The 17,591-nt window shown below is 39.5% G+C and overlaps 1 protein-coding gene across 28 annotated transcripts in view; it reads right to left on the bottom strand.

Moving 5' to 3' along the window:
* Positions 1-17,591, bottom strand: part of LOC309617245 (zinc finger protein 773-like) — a 137,815-nt gene that overhangs the window by 96,264 nt on the left and 23,960 nt on the right. For 18 of the 28 annotated variants that reach the window (XR_014237833.1, XR_014237834.1, XR_014237835.1 and 15 more), the window contains exons 2-5: positions 16,703-16,820; positions 14,023-14,099; positions 13,483-13,580; positions 125-13,164 (exon numbers count right to left, since the gene is read on the bottom strand). The gene's annotated coding sequence lies outside the window, so the exon portion shown is untranslated. Of the gene's footprint in view, positions 1-124; positions 13,165-13,482; positions 13,581-14,022; positions 14,100-16,702; positions 16,854-17,591 lie in introns of all 28 variants that reach the window. The other 10 variants (XM_082369193.1, XM_082369194.1, XM_082369195.1 and 7 more) reach the window with 10 other exon arrangements.

Genomic DNA, 17,591 nt, shown 5'->3' with positions numbered 1-17,591 from the left:
TTTCCTCTTTCTTGGTCCAGTTTACTCACAGCAACTAAAGGTATTTATCAAGTGCTACAGTATCCAGCAGAGGAAAAAGCAGAATCCAATGCACTTGGGGGATGTCACTCTGAGTTCCACCCACCTTGAAATACTGGGGCAAAGCTTAATGGCTAAGACGACTCCTCCTGCCCACTCTGTGAAGACAAAGGACAAGTTTATATCCAATATCATCTAGAAAATATTTCCTTCCAAAACTGCCACTGTCTTCAAAGACCCTTTACGGAGACACCCTAAGGAGAAGCTCTTGGCCAAGACAAGCTGTTTTATCAAATCTCTTGAAAGATAATCTCATCAATGCGCTTCAGTCTCTTTGAATCTCTTAAAAATAACTTGATAAATATTGGATACCTTGAAACAATTACACTTCACTCTTGTATCCAGTACATTTTCTGATTCTACCATTTCTCACACCCTTTGCAACTCCACTGTTTTTTTTAAATTTATTTTTTGGCTGCGTTAGGTCTTCGTTGCCGCACGCAGGCTTTCCCTCTAGTTGTGGCGAGTGGGGTCTGCTCTTCATTGCAGTGCACCGGCTTCTCATTGCTGTGGCTTCTCTTGTTTTGGAGCATGGGCTCTAGGCAGGCAGGCTCAGTAGTTTTGGCACGCGGGCCCTAGTGTGCAGACTTCAGTAGTTGCAGCACGTGGGCTCAGTAGTTGTGGCTCGCAGGGTCTAGAGCACAGGCTCAGTAGTTGTGGCACATGGGCTTAGTTATTCCGCAGCACCTGGGATCTTCCTGGACCAGGGATTGAACCCGTGTCCCCTGCATTGGCAGGCGGATTCTAAACCACTGCACCACTAGGGAAGTCTCTACAACTCCACTTTTTTAGAGTGTTTTCCCTCTCTTATTGTATTATCTCAACTCTTAGGTAATTCTTCACTCATTCTATGTGCAGTTTTATCCTCACAAAACCAATGTCATGAGCAAACTCCTAAACATAACAGTGATACGTAAGATTTTGGTTAAACTTCCTCTCAGTAGCTCTTGACATCATTGATAACTTTTGCATTTTTAACTTAAATTTGCTGATTCTTCATTTTCTCTCATCCACTTAGTAATGGAATTCCTGAGAGTTTAATCAATAGTCATCTCTCCTCACAATCTGCACACATTTTATTAGTGATCTCATTCAATGTCATGGCATAAATACCACTGTAAGCCAAAAATTTCCAAATTCCTATCTTTGCACATGTACACAGGGGTCATTTTACCCGGTAAATAAAGGTTTGGGACAATATCACGTCATGTACTTGCTGGGAAGGAATTTTTATTTCACACGTAAATGCAGTGGCAGTGTGAGCATGGGGACTTGAGATGATCTTAGAGAAACATTTAAAAATGATCAAATTATTGAGAACTATTAGTAGTGATTAAGTAATTTATTGAGGAGGGGGAGAAGCCAGGAACCCAGGCCATAACATATCTGAAATGGCTGGAAAAGATCAGGTAAAATTGATAGGCAAGACACAGTCTAAAAAGTGACAGAAGACAGCTAAGACAAAGGATGGGCTTCATGGGCTGTGTTTCTCGCCAACCCAAGTGTTTTACCTAGAAAATATTATTATTTTTCATTTGTGATTTCTGAGCACTACTGCAGCCTGGAAGAAGAAGAAAAGAGAGAAGTAGGAAGAACTTACAGAATCTTAAAAAGGAACATGAACAAAATGGGTATACTTTTATTCACTGCTTCAATAGGCATGTGTTAAGCATCTGATGTGTGTCAAACATTATTCGTGTCTGTAAGAGGTATCAGGAAGAAAAATATCTGGTAAAGGACCTGCCTCTATTAAGCCAATACTAGCAACAAAAAAGATATACATCAGACAAAACAAATAATAAATAAAACATGCAATATATTGTAAGATGACAAGGGTGCAGACAAGGATAGAAGGAATTGTGCCTCCACACTGTGTACACACACACACACACACACACACACACACACACCCTACTGATTCTGTTTCTCTGAAGAACACCAACTAGTACAGACTTTGGCACCAGGAAGAGGGGTGCTACTATGACAAATACCTACACATACTCAAGTGGCTTTGGAACTGGGTAATACGCAGAGCTGAAGGAGTTTTGAAGAACATGTTAGAAAAGGCCTAGACTGCCCTGAAGAGACTGTTGATTGAAATATGAAAGCTAAAGGTGATTCTGAAGAGGGCTCAGAGAGAAAAAAAGGAGAGCTGTAGAAAAAGCTCCTATCATCTTAAAGATATACATATATCATCATAAACAGAAGAGTGCTAGAAATATAAATATTAAAGCTGCTTTTGATGAGGGCTGAAACAGAAATGTGGGAACATGTTATTTGAAATGGGAGGAAAGGCAATCATTGTTATAGTGGCAAAGAACTTGGCCAAACTGCATTTTCATGTTTTGTGGAAAGTAGAACCTGTTAGTGATGAACCTGGATACTGACATGAGATTTTTAAGCAAGCTCTTGAAGGCATGGCCTGGTTTCTCCTTGCTGTTCACAGTACATGCAAGAGGAGAGAGAGAAACTGAAGCAGGAATTGTTAAGCAAAAAGGAACAGGAACTTGAAGACTAGGGGAGTTCTAAGCCTATCTCTCTTGTAAAAACTGGGGAAGCCTGCTCCTGAGAGAACATCAAGGCTGTAGCTGGATGATTATTTGTTGAAGATATGATGGGCATGTAATGCATGATCCAAGGGGTTAAGACTTTGCGGGCAAGTGGGTTGGAGTCAATGTATTTTTTATGTGAGAACGACATGAATTCAGTGATGCCAGAGTATGAAGTATTATGGGCCGAGTTGTGTCCTCCCATGCCCCCTACCAAATTCATATGTTTAAATCCTAACCCCCAGGACCTATGAATAAGCCTGTATTTGGAGACAGGGTCTTTAAAGAGGTAATTCAGTTACTGTGAGTTCATTAGGGTGGGCCCTAACCCAATATGACTGATGTCCCTATAATAGGAGGAGATTAGAACACAGACACTTACAGAGGGAACTCTGTCTATAAGCTGTCTTCAGACTGCAACATCTGCTATTCCCGGGGTCTCCAGCCTGCCAGCCTTCCCTGCAGGTTTTGGACTTGCCATCCACCACCATTTTGTGAGCCAGTTCCTTAAAATGTCTCTCTCTCACCACTGTTATCGCTGAGAAAAGATAAATAGATAAATAAATAATAAATTAAGTCTCTCTCTCTCCCTGTATATACATTGGTTCTGTTACTACAGAGAACTCTGAATAGTCTCTGTAAACTTTCTGTGATTAGTATAGAACTGAACACCTCCATCTTCTTTCTTAGTGGTTCTGGGGAACAGGATGCACTTTATTTTATCAGTAATTTTATGTCTACAGCAAATTACTGGGATCAGTGCAAAGAAGGTACCTCTCATTCAAAATAATAAACACTTCATTTGATAAAAGAATGAATGAAAGATTGCCAAGCTTAGAGGGAAGTAATAATGAAGGTACATAATGGTGTTAAGGTCTAAGTGTTTCCCTGAAAGTCACCACTGGCTCCAGATCTGTGAGGATTTCTAACGATTTTGCCCCACTCATTCTTTGAGCAGTGATAACTTGGTCTGATCTAACCTCCAAAATTCAAGCCACAGAGCTGGGTGGGGGTGGGGGGATTTTCCTGTCACATCCCCTGAAAATAAGATGTGTTTGATTCAGTCCCTAAGTGTCCTTCCACAGAAATCACTCCGAAAAAGACAGGACACAGACTAGATTTTTTTCATGAATGACTGCAGTTTTTAATGGGGATGAGACATGTGACCACAACTGGTCCAGGATTCAAAGATATTTTGTGATCTTTTGTAATTACCCAAACTTTGTGATGCTCACTCCCATTTAAATGATGTATCTAGTTATTATTTAAATTCATTTATGTAATTTCTCTTTATTATAATTCCCAATATTTTTCTATAATTTGCATGTATTGATTAATTTCATACATATCCCCACACACATTTTTGTTTTGGTTTACCAGTGTTTTCCTGATTATTTTTTCAATGTGTACTATAAAACCTAGACTTTTTGTTTAGAAAATTTTGAGTAGATTTAAGTGCATATACATAAAATGCTATTTCCTCATTCTTCTGTTTACTCCCCCATCCTCTATAATACAGGAGTTAAGTTCTGTTATCAACGACTGTGTATCCTGCCAGAAATATTTTATTTGTTAGCATATAATCACGATAAGTAGTCTGTACTTCATCAAAAGTTATATGTCCCCTAAACTCTAGTTCGAATTAACCATTTGTTATTTAATAATTTATTGACTGGGACTTCCCTGGTGGTCCAGTGGTTAAGAATCAGTCTTGAAATGCAGGCGATGCCAGTTCAATCCCTGGTCAGGGAGCTAAGATCCCACATGCCATGGGGCAACTAAGCCCACATGCCACAACTACTGACCCCATGCTGCAACTACTGAGCCTGCGCACCACAACTAGAGAGCCTGCATGCTTCAGCTACAGACCCTATGCACTCTGGAACCCTCATGCCACAACTACAGAGGCCGTGCACTCTGGAGCCCATGCACCAAAACTAGAGGAAAGACCATGCACCGCAATGAAAGATCCCATGTACTGCAACTAAGACCTGATGCAGCCAAAAAATAAAATAAATAAATAAAATAAATAAATATAAAAACAGTTTAATAATTTACTGACCATTAACATAAACAAGTAAAATATGAATCTGAAGGATGTGATGCTATGATGAATCCTAATTTGAATTCTTTGGAAGCATCTAAATTTTAGGTGGTTTAAAAAAATTGCTGTTGGGACTTCCCTGGCGGTCCAGTGCTTAAGACGCCATGCTTCCACTGCAGAGGAACGGGTTCCATCCCTGGTCGGGGAACTAAGATCCTGCATGTGGTGCAGCGCAGCCAAAAAATAAGACAAAAAATTGTTGTTCACGTAAATGTGGTTAATAAACTTGTTTTGCTTCTGTTTTTCTTTATATAACAATAAACAGACACCTCACAAAAAAGGTATATAGATGGCAAACAGCATATGAAAAGATGCTCAATATCATTTGTTATTAGGAATTTCAAATTAAAACAACGAGGTATCACTACATATCTTTTAGAAATAGCCAAAGTCCAGAACTCTGACAATACCAAATGCTGACGAGGACATGGAGCAACAGAAACTCTCATTCAATGCTGGTGGGAATGCAAAATGGTACAGCCACTTTGGAAGAGTTTGGCAGTTTCCTATAAAACTCATCATACTCTTACCATATAGTTTGGCATGGAGCTCCTTGGTATTTACCCAAAGCAGCTGAAAACTTATGCCCACACAAAATCCTCAGATGAATGTTTACAGCAGCTTTTTTCCCCCAAGTTGGGTCTTCATTGCTGCGTGTGGGCTTTCTGTAGTTGTGGTGAGCAGCGGCTACTCGTTGTTGCAGTGCACAGGCTTCTCATTGCAGTGGCTTCTCTTGTTGCAGAGCACGGGCTCTAGACTCACAGGCTTCAGCAGTTGGGATGCGGAGGCCCAGTAGTTGTGGCACACGGGCCTAGCTGCTCCATGGCATGTGGGATCTTCCCAGACCAGGGCTGGAACCTGTGCCCCCTGCACTGCCAGGCAGATTCTTAATCATTGCACCACCAGGGAACTTCCTATAGCAGCTTTATTCTTAATTGCCCAAAAGTAATCAAGATGTCCTTCAGTAGGTGAATGGATAGATAAACTGTGGTCCATACAAAGAAACACTATTCAGCACTGAAAAGAAATGAGTTACCAAGTCATGAAAGGACGTGGAGGAAACCTAAATGGGACACTCACAGAAAGATACACAAAATGAAAAGGCAGAGCACTATGTACTAGATGAAAAAACAAGATAAAACCCCAGAAAAACAATTAAATGAAGTGGAGATAGGGAACCTTCCAGAAAAAGAATTCTGAATAATGATAGTGAAAATGATCCAGGACCTCGGAATAAAAATGGAGGCAAAATTGAGAAGATGCAAGAAATGTTTAACAAAGACCTAGAAGAATTAAAGAACAAACAAACAGAGATTAACAATACAATAACTGAAATGAAAAACTACACTAGAAGGAATCAATAGCAGAATAACTGAGGCAGAAGAACGGATAAAGTGACCTGGAAGACAGAATGGTGGAATTCAAGGCCGTGAAACAGAATAAAGAAAAAAGAATGAAAAGAAATGAAGACAGCCTAAGAGACCTCTGGGACAACATTAAACACAACAACATTCGCATTATAGGGGTCCCAGAAGGTGAAGAGAGAGAGAAAGGACCAGAGAAAATATTTGAAGAGATTATAGTCAAAAACTTCCTTAACATGGGAAAGGAAACAGCCACCCAACTCCAGGAAGCACAGAGTCCCAGGCAGGATAAACCCAAGGAGAAACACGCCAAGACACACAGTAATCAAATTGACAAAAATTAAAGACAAAGAAAAATTATTGAAAGCAACAGGGAAAAACGATACATAACATACAAGGGAACTCCTATAAGGTTAACAGCTGATTTCTCAGCAGAAACTCTACAAGTCAGAAGGGAGTGGCACGATATATTTAAAGTGATGAAAGGGAAGAACCTACAACCAAGATTGCTCTGCCTGGCAAGCATCTCATTCAGATTCGACAGAGAAATCAAAAATTTTACAGACAAGCAAAAGCTAAGAGAATTCAGCACCATCAAACCAGCTCTACAAAAAATGCTAAAGGAACTTCTGTAAGTGGGAAACACAAGAGAAGAAAAGGATCTACAAAAACAAACCCATAACAATTAAGAAAATGGTAATAGGAACAAACATATGGATAATTGCCTTAAACGTGAATGGATTAAATGCTCCAACCAAAAGACACAGGCTTGCTGAATGGATACAAAAACAATACCCATATATATGCTGTCTACAAAAGACCCACTTCAGACCTAGGGACACATACAGACTGAAAGTGAGGGGATGGAAAAAGATATTCCATGCAAATTGAAATTAAAAGAAAGCTGGAGTAGCAATACTCATATCAGATATAATAGACTTTAAAATAAAGAATGTACTGAGCCTGCGTGTCTGGAGCCTGTGCTCTGCAATGGGAGAGGCTGCGACAGTGAGAGGCCCGCGCACCGTGATGAAGAGTGGCCCCCGCTCGCCGCAACTAGAGAAAAGCCCTCGCACAGAAACAAAGACCCAACACACCCAAAAATAAATAACTAAATAAATTTTTTAAAAATAAAGAATGTTACAAGAGACAAGGAAGGACACTACATAATGATCCAGGGATCAATCCAAGAAGAAGATATAACAATTATAAATATATATGCACCCAACATAGGAGCACCTTAATACATAAGGTAACTGCTAACAGCTATAAAAGAGGAAATCAACAGTAACACAGTAATAGTGGGGGACTTTAACACCTCACTTACACCAATGGACAGATCATCCCGACAGAAAATTAATAAGGAAACAGAAGCTTTAAATGACACAATAGACCAGATAGATTTAAATTGATATTTATAGGACATTCCATCCAAGAACAGCAGATTACAGTTTCTTCTCAAGTGCACATGGAACATTCTCCAGGATAGATCACATCTTGGGTCACAAATCAAGCCTCAGTAAATTTAAGAAAATTGAAATCATATCAAGCATCTTTTCCAACCACAGCGCTATGAGATTAGAAATCAATTACAGGGAAAAAAACGTAAAAACCACAAACACGTGGAGGCTACACAATACATTACTAAATAACCAAGGGATCACTGAGGAAATCAAACAGGAAATCAAAAAATACCTAGAGACAAATTAAAACAAAAACATGATGACCCAAAACCTATGGGATGCAGCAAAAGGATTTCTAAGAGGGAAGTTTATAGCAATACAAGCCTACCTCAAGAAACAAGAAAAATCTCAAATAAACAATCTAACCTTATACTTAAAGGAACTAGAGAAAGAAGAACAAACAAAACCCAAAGTTAGTAGAAGGAAAGAAATAAAGATGAGAGCAGAAATAAATGAAATAGAAACAAAGAAAACAATAGCAAAGATCAATAAAACTAAAAGCTGGTTCTTTGAGAAGGTAAACAAAACTGATAAACCTTTAGCCAGACTCATCAAGAAAAAGAGAGAGAGGACTCAAATCAATAAAATTAGAGGGACTTCCCTGGTGGTGCAGTGGTTAGGAATCCACCTGCCAATGAAAAGGACATGGGGTCGAGCCCTGGTCTGTGAAGATCTCACATGCCGCGGAGCAACTAAGCCCGTGTGCCACAACTACTGAGCCTGTGCTCTAGAGCCCACAAGCCACAACTATGGAAGCCCGAGTGCCTAGAGGCCATGCTCCGCATCAAGAGAAGCCACTGCAATGAGAAGCCTGCACACCACAACGAAGAGTAGCCCCCACTCGGTGTAACTAGAGAAAGCCCGCACGCAGCAATGAAGACCCAATGCAGCCAAAAAGAAAGAAAGAAAATAAATAAATTTATTAAATAAATAAATAAAATTAGAAATGAAAAGGGAGAAGTTACAATAGAAACGGCAGAAATACAAAGCATCATAAGAGACAACTTACAAGCAACTCTATGCCAATGAAATGGACAACCTGGAAGAAATGTACAAATTCTTAGAAAGGTATAAAACCTTCCAAGACTGAACCAGGAAGAAATAGAAAATATGAACAGACCAATCACAAGTTATGAAACTGAAACTACTAAAAATCTTCCAGCAGTTGGGCTTCCCTGGTGGCACAGTGGTTGAGAATCTGCCTGCTAATGCAGGGGACACGGGTTAGAGCCCTGGTCTGGGAAGATCCCACATGCCACGGAGCAACTAGGCCCTTGAGCCACAACTACTGAGCCTGTGCATCTGGAGCCTGTGCTCCACAACAAGAGGCCATGATAGTGAGAGGCCCGCGCACCGCGATGAAGAGTGGCCCCACTTGCCGCAACTGGAGAAAGCCCTTGCACAGAAACGAAGACCCAACACAGGCAAATAAATTAAAAAAAAAAAAAAAAAAAAAATCTTCCAGCAAACAGAAGTCCAGGACCACATGGCTTCACAGGTGAATTCTATCAAACATTTAGAGAAAAGGTAACACCCATCCTTCTCAAACTCTTCCAAAAAATTGCAGAGGAAGGAACACTCCCAAACTCATTCTGTGAGGCCACCATCACCCTGATACCAAATCCAGACAAAGATACTACAAAAAGAAAAAATTACAGACCAATATCACTGATGAATACAGATGCAAAAATCCTCAACAAAATAGTAGCAATCAGAATCCAACAACACATTGAAAGGATCACACACCATGATCAAGTGGGATTTATCCCAGGGAAGCAAGGATTCTTCAATATACACAAATCAATCAATGTGATACACCATAGTAACAAACTGAAGAACAAAAACCATATGATCATCTCAATAGATGTAGAAAAAGCTTTTGACAAAATTCAACACCATTTTATGGTAAAAACTCTCCAGAAAGTGGGCATAGAGGGAACCTACCTCAACATAATAAAGGCCATATATGACAAACCCACAGCAAACATCATTCTCAATGGTGAAAAACTGAAAGCATTTCCTCTAAGATCAGGAACAAGACATGGATGTCCACTCTCTCCACTATTATTCAACGTCCTAGCTGCAGCAATCAGAGAAGAAAAAGAAATAAAAGGAATACAAATCAGAAAGGAAGAAGTAAAACTGTCACTGTTTGCAGATGACATGATACTGTACATAGAGAATCCTAAAGATGCCACCAGAAAACTACCAGAGCTAATCAATGAATTTGGTAAAGTTGCAGGATACAAAATTAATGCACAGAAATCTCTTGCATTCCTGTACACTAACAACAAAAGATCAGAAAGAGAAATTAAGGAAACAATCCTATTCACCATTGCAACAAAAAGAATAAAATACCTAGGAATAAACCTACCTAAAGAGACAAAAGACCTGTACTCAGAAAACTATAAGACACTGATGAAAGAAATCAAAGATGACACAAACAGATGGAGAGATATACCATGTTCTTGGATTGGAAGAATCAATATTGGGAAAATGACTATACTACCCAAAGCAATCTACAGATTCAATGCAATCCCTATCAAATTACCAGTGGCATTTCTTACAAAACTAGAACACAAATTCTTAAAATTTGTATGAAGACACAAAAGACCCTGAATAGCCAAAGCAGTCTTGAGTGAAAAAAACGGATCTGGCGGAATCAGACTCCCTGACTTCAGACTATACTGCAAAGCTATAGTAATCAAGACAGTATGGTACTGGCACAAAAACAGAAATAGAGTCAATAGAACAGGATAGAAAGCCCAGAGATAAACCCACGCACCTATGGTCAACTAATCTATGACAAAGGAGGCAAGGATATACAATGGAGAAAAGACAGTCTCTTCAATAAGTGGTGCTGGGAAAACTGGACAGCTACATGTAAAAGAATGAAATTAGAACACTCCCTAACACCAGACACAAAAATAAACTCAAAATGGATTAGAGACCTAAATGTTAAGACTGGACACTATAAAACTCTTAGACGAAAACGTAGGAAGAACACTCTTTGACATAAATCACAGCAAGATCTTTTTTGATCCACCTCCTAGAGTAATGGAAATAAAAACAAAAATAAACAAATGAGACCTAATGAAACTTAAAAGATTTTGCAAAGCACAGGAGTCTACAAACAAGATGAAAAGAAAACCCTCAGAATGGGAGAAAATGTTTGCAAACAAATCAATGGACAAAGGATTTATCTCCAAAATATATAAACAACACATGTGGCTCAATATTAAAAAAACAAACAACCCAATCAAAAAATGGGCAGAAGACCTAAACAGACATTTCTCCAAAAAAGACATACAGATGGTCAAGAAGCACATGAAAATCTGCTCAACATCACTAATTATTAGAGAAATGCAAGGGCTTCCCTGGTGGTGCAGTGGTGAAGAATCTGCCTGCCAATGCAGGGAACACGGGTTCAATCCCTGGTTGGGGAAGATCTCACATGTCACGAAGCAACTAAGCCCATGCGCCAGAACTACTGAGCCTGCGCACTGGAGCCCACAAGCCACAACTACTGAGCCCACGTGCCACAACTACTGAAGCCTGCATGCCTACAGCCCATGCTCCGCAACAAGAGAAGCCACCACAGTGAGAAGCCCACGTGCCACAACGAAGAGTAGCCCCCGCTCGCCACAACTAGAGAAAGCCCTCGTGCGGCAACGAAGACCCAATGCAGCCAAAAATAAATAAATAAAATTAAAAAAAAAAAAAAGAAATGCAAATCAAAACTACAATGAGGTATCACCTCACACCAGTTAGAATGGGCATCATCAGAAAGTCTACAAACAACAAATGCTGGAGAGGATGTGGAAAAAAGGGAGAGGCCACCGCAATGAGAAGCCCGCGCACAACAACAAAGACCTAATGCAGCCAAAAATAAAATAAATTAATTAAAAACAAAACAAAAAGACACATGCACACCAATGTTCACTGCAGCACTATTTACAATAGCCAGGTTGTGGAAGCAACCTAAATGCCTATCGACACATGAATGGATAAAGAAGATGTGGTGCATATATACAATGGAATATTAGCCATAAAAAGGAACAAAATTGGGATACTCTGTCATACAGAGTGAAGTAAGTCAGAAAGAGAAAAACAAATATCGTATATTAACACATATATGTGGAATCTAGAAAAATGGTACAGATGAACCGGTTTGCAGGGCAGACATAGAGACACAGATGTAGAGAACAAACCTATGGACACCAAGGGGGGAAAGTGGTGGTGGTTGTGGTGGTGGTGCTGGTGGTGGGATGAATTGGGAGATTGGGGTTGACATATACACACTAATATGCATAAAATAGATAACTAGGGCTTCCCTGGTGGCGCAGTGGTTGAGAGTCTGCCTGCCAATGCAGGGGACACGGGTTCGAGCCCTGGTTTGGGAGGATACCACATGCCGCGGAGCAACTAGGCCCGTGAGCCATAATTACTGAGCCTGCGCGTCTGGAGCCTGTGCTCCACAACAAGAGAGGCTGTGATAGTGAGAGGCCCGCGTACCGTGATGAAGAGTGGCCCCCGCTTGCCGCAACTAGAGAAAGCCCTCGCACAGAAACAAAGACCCAACACAGCAAAAATAAATAAATTAAAAAAATAGATGACTAATAAGAACCTGCTGTATAAAAAAATAAATTAAATTCAAAACTTCAAAAATAAAACAAAAAAAAAACCTGAATGCATATGACAAAGTGAAAGAAGCCAACCTGAAAAGGGTACATACTGTATGACTGCAAATATATGACATTCTAGAAAAGACCAAACTGTGGAGAGAGTAAAAAGATCAGGGCTTGCCACAGGTTAAGTGGGAAGGAGACATGAATAGGCAGAGCACAGATTTTTAGGGCAGAAACTACTCTGTATGATACTGTAAAGGTGGATACATGTCATTATACATTTGTCAAAATCCACAGAATTCACAACACCAGGAGTGAACCCTAATGTCAACTGTGGATTTTGGGTGATAATGATGTGTCAGTACAGATTCATTGATTGTAACAAATGTCCCACTCTGGTGTGGGATGCTGACAGTCAGGGAGGCTCTGCTTATGTGGGGGAAGGGGGTACATGGGAACTCTTTTGTACCTTCCACTCGGATTTGCTGGGAACCTAAAACTGTTCTTTTATTTTATTTTTTTTTAATATTTATTTATTTATGGCTGCGCAGGGTCTTAGTTGCGGCACACGAGCTTCTTAGTTGCAGCCTGCATGCAGGATCTAGTGCCTCGACCAGGGATTGAACCCGGGTCCCCTGCATTGGGAGCGTGGAGTCTTAACCACTGGACCACCAAGGAAGTCCCTTGAAACTGTTCTTAAAAATAAAGTCCAATTTAAAAAAAATCTGGATTTGATGACCTGCTTAACAGAGTGAAAAATTAATCAGAGGTGCGAAACAACAGTACACTTAGTTGTATCTTGTCTTCTCCAGTTTGCAACTCTACCCCCGTGGTTAACTGTACTCCTTTGACTTACATCTCTTGAAGTTGTTGACCATGGTTTGGGTAAAATGATGAGAAACAGAGTCAAAGAGACTTCAATGTAACACTCTCTGAAATCTGAAGGCTAAGCAGTGCAATATAAGGAAGAGTGGTGCCCTAAAAAATAAAAGGATAAAGTTTTAGCAAATAGAGGGAAAATATTTGTTTTCCAATATTTGTTCATTATGGAAATAATGACATTTTAAATATTAACTTTAAATTTCAGACATCTATGAAAGAGAAAGGGTTAATATTGATAAAATAAACCAAGTGAACCCATCACAGTTTCACAGGACCCACCCATAGCCAAATTTACTTCATGTATAAACCCACCCAATTTCCCTCCAAATCATGTTAAAGAAAATTCAAGAAGCTATATGATTGTGCCTCTAAACACTTCAATGAATATTCATAAAAGAGAAGGATGGGAGTTGCCTGGCAGTCCAGGGGTTAGGACTCTACGTTGCCACTGCAGGGGGCACAGGTACGATCCCGGGTCAAGGAATTAAGATCCTGCAAGTCACATGGTGCGGCTAAAAAAAAGAGAGAAGGATATTTTACTTAACATATAGTACCTTAATCACACGTAAGTTAAATGGTAATTGCTTAAAATTATCAAATACCAAGTCAGTATTCAAATTCTGATGTGCTGATTAAATATTCAGAGTAGTTTGTTGGAATTAGCATTGATTTTTCTGACCATTGTTTCACACTTATATATTGTCTAGGTTTTATTATATTCCATAGATATCCTGCCTCTTTTATCTTAACATACTTTATTTTATGAAAGTGTTCATTATATCTTACAGAATTTAACATGGACTAATTACGCTTACTGCCTCATGATGTATTGTAATAAACAGGTACTTAATGGGTGGGTTAGAATTAGATTTGCTACTTGGGTAGAATTATTAATATGGGGTCATTGCTACTTTTTTCTAAATATGGTATTCCAAAAACAAGATATCTCCTTACCTCTATTTTTGTCGTTAATATCAATATATTCAGCAGGTCCTTGTACTATCAGCCAATCCACCCATAATGACACTCAACTGAAACATAAATTAATTTTCCTTCCATTCTTAGAAAAATAAAGCTATCTGCCCAAAATATTGTAACACTTTCTTCTTCCCCTTTTCCTGTTCTCCATCTTCTTCTTTTTCACCTAACAGTATTTCCTGGAGCTGCAGCAGTCAAGAGAACTTCCTCTTCACCTCCACAGCAGACTAATGCTCCATCTTGGGATGCACTATGACTTATTCAATCTTCCATGGACAGACATCAGATTAGTTCCAATCTTTGTTATTATAAAAACACTTCACAAAAAATAAATTCATATGTATAAAGGTCCTGATGTTGGAAAAGCAGGTTATGTGAAAAATCACTTATGAGTGTAATGATAATCAGCCAATTTTATTTTAAAGTTTCCTTATTTATGTGATTCAAGAAAAATCAAGCCCCCCAAATCCTCTAAAAGGATAAAAATGGATCTGGGAGTTTTAATACTATGCTGAATAGGAGTGACAAGGGTGGACAACCTTGTCTTGGTCCTGTCTTAATTAAAGGGGTAGTTTTCAGTGTTTCACCATTGAATATGATGTTAACTGCGAGCTTGTCATATATGACCTTTAATATGTTGAGGTATGTTCCCTGTAACCCACTTTGTTGTATGTTTTTACCATGAATGGGCGTCGAATAGTGTTGAATGCTTTTTCTGCATCTATTGAGATGATCAGATGGTTATACTTCATTTTGTTGATGTTGAACCATTCTTCTGTCCCTGGAATAAAACCCACTTAATCATGGTGTATGATCTTTTTGATGAACTGTTGAATTGAGTTTGCTAAAATTTTGTTCAGTATTTTTCCATGTATGTTCATCACAGATATTGGCCTGTAATTTTCTTTTTCGGTGTGTTGTCTTTGGTTTTGGTATCAGGGTGATGTTGGCTTCATAAAATTAGTTCAGAGGTATTTCCTGGAATTCCCTGGCAATCCAGTGGTTAGGACTCCTCACTTTCACTGCCGAGGACCTGGGTTCAATCCCTGGTTGGGGCACTGGGATCCTGCAAGCCGCATGGAGTGGCCAAAAAAAAAAAAAAAAGTTTATCCTTCTCAATTTTTTGTAGTAGTTTGGGAAGGATAAGTATTAAATCTTCTTTGAACATTTGGTAGAATTCACCTGTGAAGCTGTCTGGTCCTGGATTGGCTTTGGGAGCTTTTTGATTACTGTTTCATTTTCTGTACTAATGACTGCTTTATTTAGGTTTTGTTTCCTCCTGATTCAGTCTTGGAAGATTGTATGATTTCAAGAATTTGTCCATTTCTTCTAGGTTGTCCAATTTGTTGGTGTATAGATATTCATATTAGTCTCTTATAATCCTTTGTATTTCTGTGGTATCTGTTATTTTCCCTCTTTTGTTTCTGGTTTTATCAGGGCCTTCCCTCTTTTTTTTTTTTTTTTGTGCGTCTAGCTAACAGTTTGTCAATTTTGTTTATCTTTTCAAAGAACCAGCTCTTAGTTTCTTTGATTTTTTTCTATTGTCTTTACAGTGTCTATTTTATCTATTTCTGCTATGATCTTTATAATTTCTTCCTTCTACTAACTTCGGGTTTCATTTATTTTTTTATTGTCCCTTTAGGTATAAGGTTAGATTGTTTATTTGGGATTTTTCTTGTTTCTTGAGGTAGGCTGTACCGCCTCACTAGTTGAGGTCAGGTTTGGCTGTTGTGCCCAGTACAGGGTTGGGGGGGGTGCGGGTGGGAGGGGGCACTTCCTGCTGGTTGCATCCTGCCCTGCAGATCCGTTCCTGAAAACGTCCTTACATGCTTGGGAGCTAACATGTGGGCATCAGCCTCTGGAGGGAGAAGTAGGGGCTCAGTCTATGAAGCACCTATGTGCACCTGACCACTGATGTGAGATGGAGGGTCTCCATCTCTGTGGGGAGTGGGACTGACAAAGCCTGGCCTAAAGCTTCAGATTCCCTCCCACCCACCATTGCCCATCCAAGGAGGGATCTCCCTGAGAGGACTCCGCCACAGGATTTCCTGCTGACTGCCTAGCCCTGAGCTCTGTTGTCTCCACCTTCTGCTCTCTGGGCTCTGCTTCCCTGTGCAGGTCTGGAAAATGTCCTGACAGGAGGATAGGAGGATGTGATCTGACCTGGAGTGCTATCCTGTTCCTTCAGGGTTACAGCCCCACACTGTTTCTCCAATGCCTGCAGGGAGCCACTCCTCTTATTTTGTAGTTTTACAGTTGATGACAAGAGGAGGGTAAGTCAGACCCTGTTACTCCATGACAGCTGTAACCCACAACACACTGTAGGAAATAAGAATGATTCTGAGTTTAAAAGCCTGACTTTCTCTACTGGTCTTCTTTTCGGACTTTGCAAATTGGAGCTAAGTTCTGGTTTCCAACAGTAGTGGAAACAAACTAGGAAACTCCACATTAAATTCCCTTCCCCTCAAAGCTAATTTATAGTTTTCCACCATTTTTCAAATTATACCAATTTTCTCTCCTGTCTCTTTGAATGTTGAGCCTCATTATTTATTTGGTAAAGAGAACACATTAATGATGTTTGTGTTAATCTGCTAGAACTGCCATAACAAAGTACCATAGATGGGCTGGCTTAAACCATAGAAACTTATTTTCTCACCCTTCTGGAGGCTGGAAGTCTGAGAGGAAGGTGTCAACAGGTTTGGTATCTCCTGTGGCCTCTCTCCTTGGCTTGGGATGGCCATCTTCTCGCCGTGTCTTCAAATGGCCTTTTGTCCCTGTGGACATACACCTAGTGTCTACTTCTCCTCCTATGAGGAAACCAGTCCTAATGAATTAGGGCCCCACCCTTATGACCTCATTTAACCTTAATTACCTCTCTAAAGGCCCTGTCTCCAAATACAGTCACTAAGGCGTTAGGACTTCAACATATGAAAATCATTATCTTAATAAATGTTAGTGGTAATAAAATGCAATGAAGTTATGAAAAGCTGTGGGATAAACAGGCAAAGAGAATTCAACTATTTGAAAGTATCCTGCAAGTGCAAATGGCTCACAATAATTTCTAAAAGTGACATTTGTAAAAACATAACTTCCAAAAGCTGCCCACTGAATACTCTAAATTCTGTAAATACGTTACTACTAAGAACTTTAAAAAAAAAAAGAAAGCTTCCAATTGAAATAAACATTAAAAGGTGTTAAAGTATAGTTTAATAAATGTATTTCAATTCAATACTTAGTACTTTTTACCATAAGCAAGTATAATTATTTGATCTACCTGATTAATCCCTCACAGAGTCATCGTCTCCCTGACAAACTGGGATCATTTTGATCCTCGAGATAACCTCAGATACCTACTTTCTCTGCTTCTTTGCTACCTGCTGTCCCCATCACACAATATCCTCAAAAGACAGTGATCTTCCTTCAGTTCTTTGAATTCCACATGTACCTTTCCAACTCAGAGTATTCCCAAGACTTTTTCTCTCCAATGAAACATATTTTTTTGCAGATGTGGAACTGTATCTATATATCCTACTGCTTCTGTTTTT

The sequence above is a fragment of the Balaenoptera borealis genome, assembly GCF_965194805.1.
Source record: "Balaenoptera borealis genome assembly, chromosome: 19".
Taxonomy (NCBI): Eukaryota; Metazoa; Chordata; class Mammalia; order Artiodactyla; family Balaenopteridae; genus Balaenoptera; species Balaenoptera borealis.
This window is presented reverse-complemented; position numbering and strand designations above follow the sequence as displayed.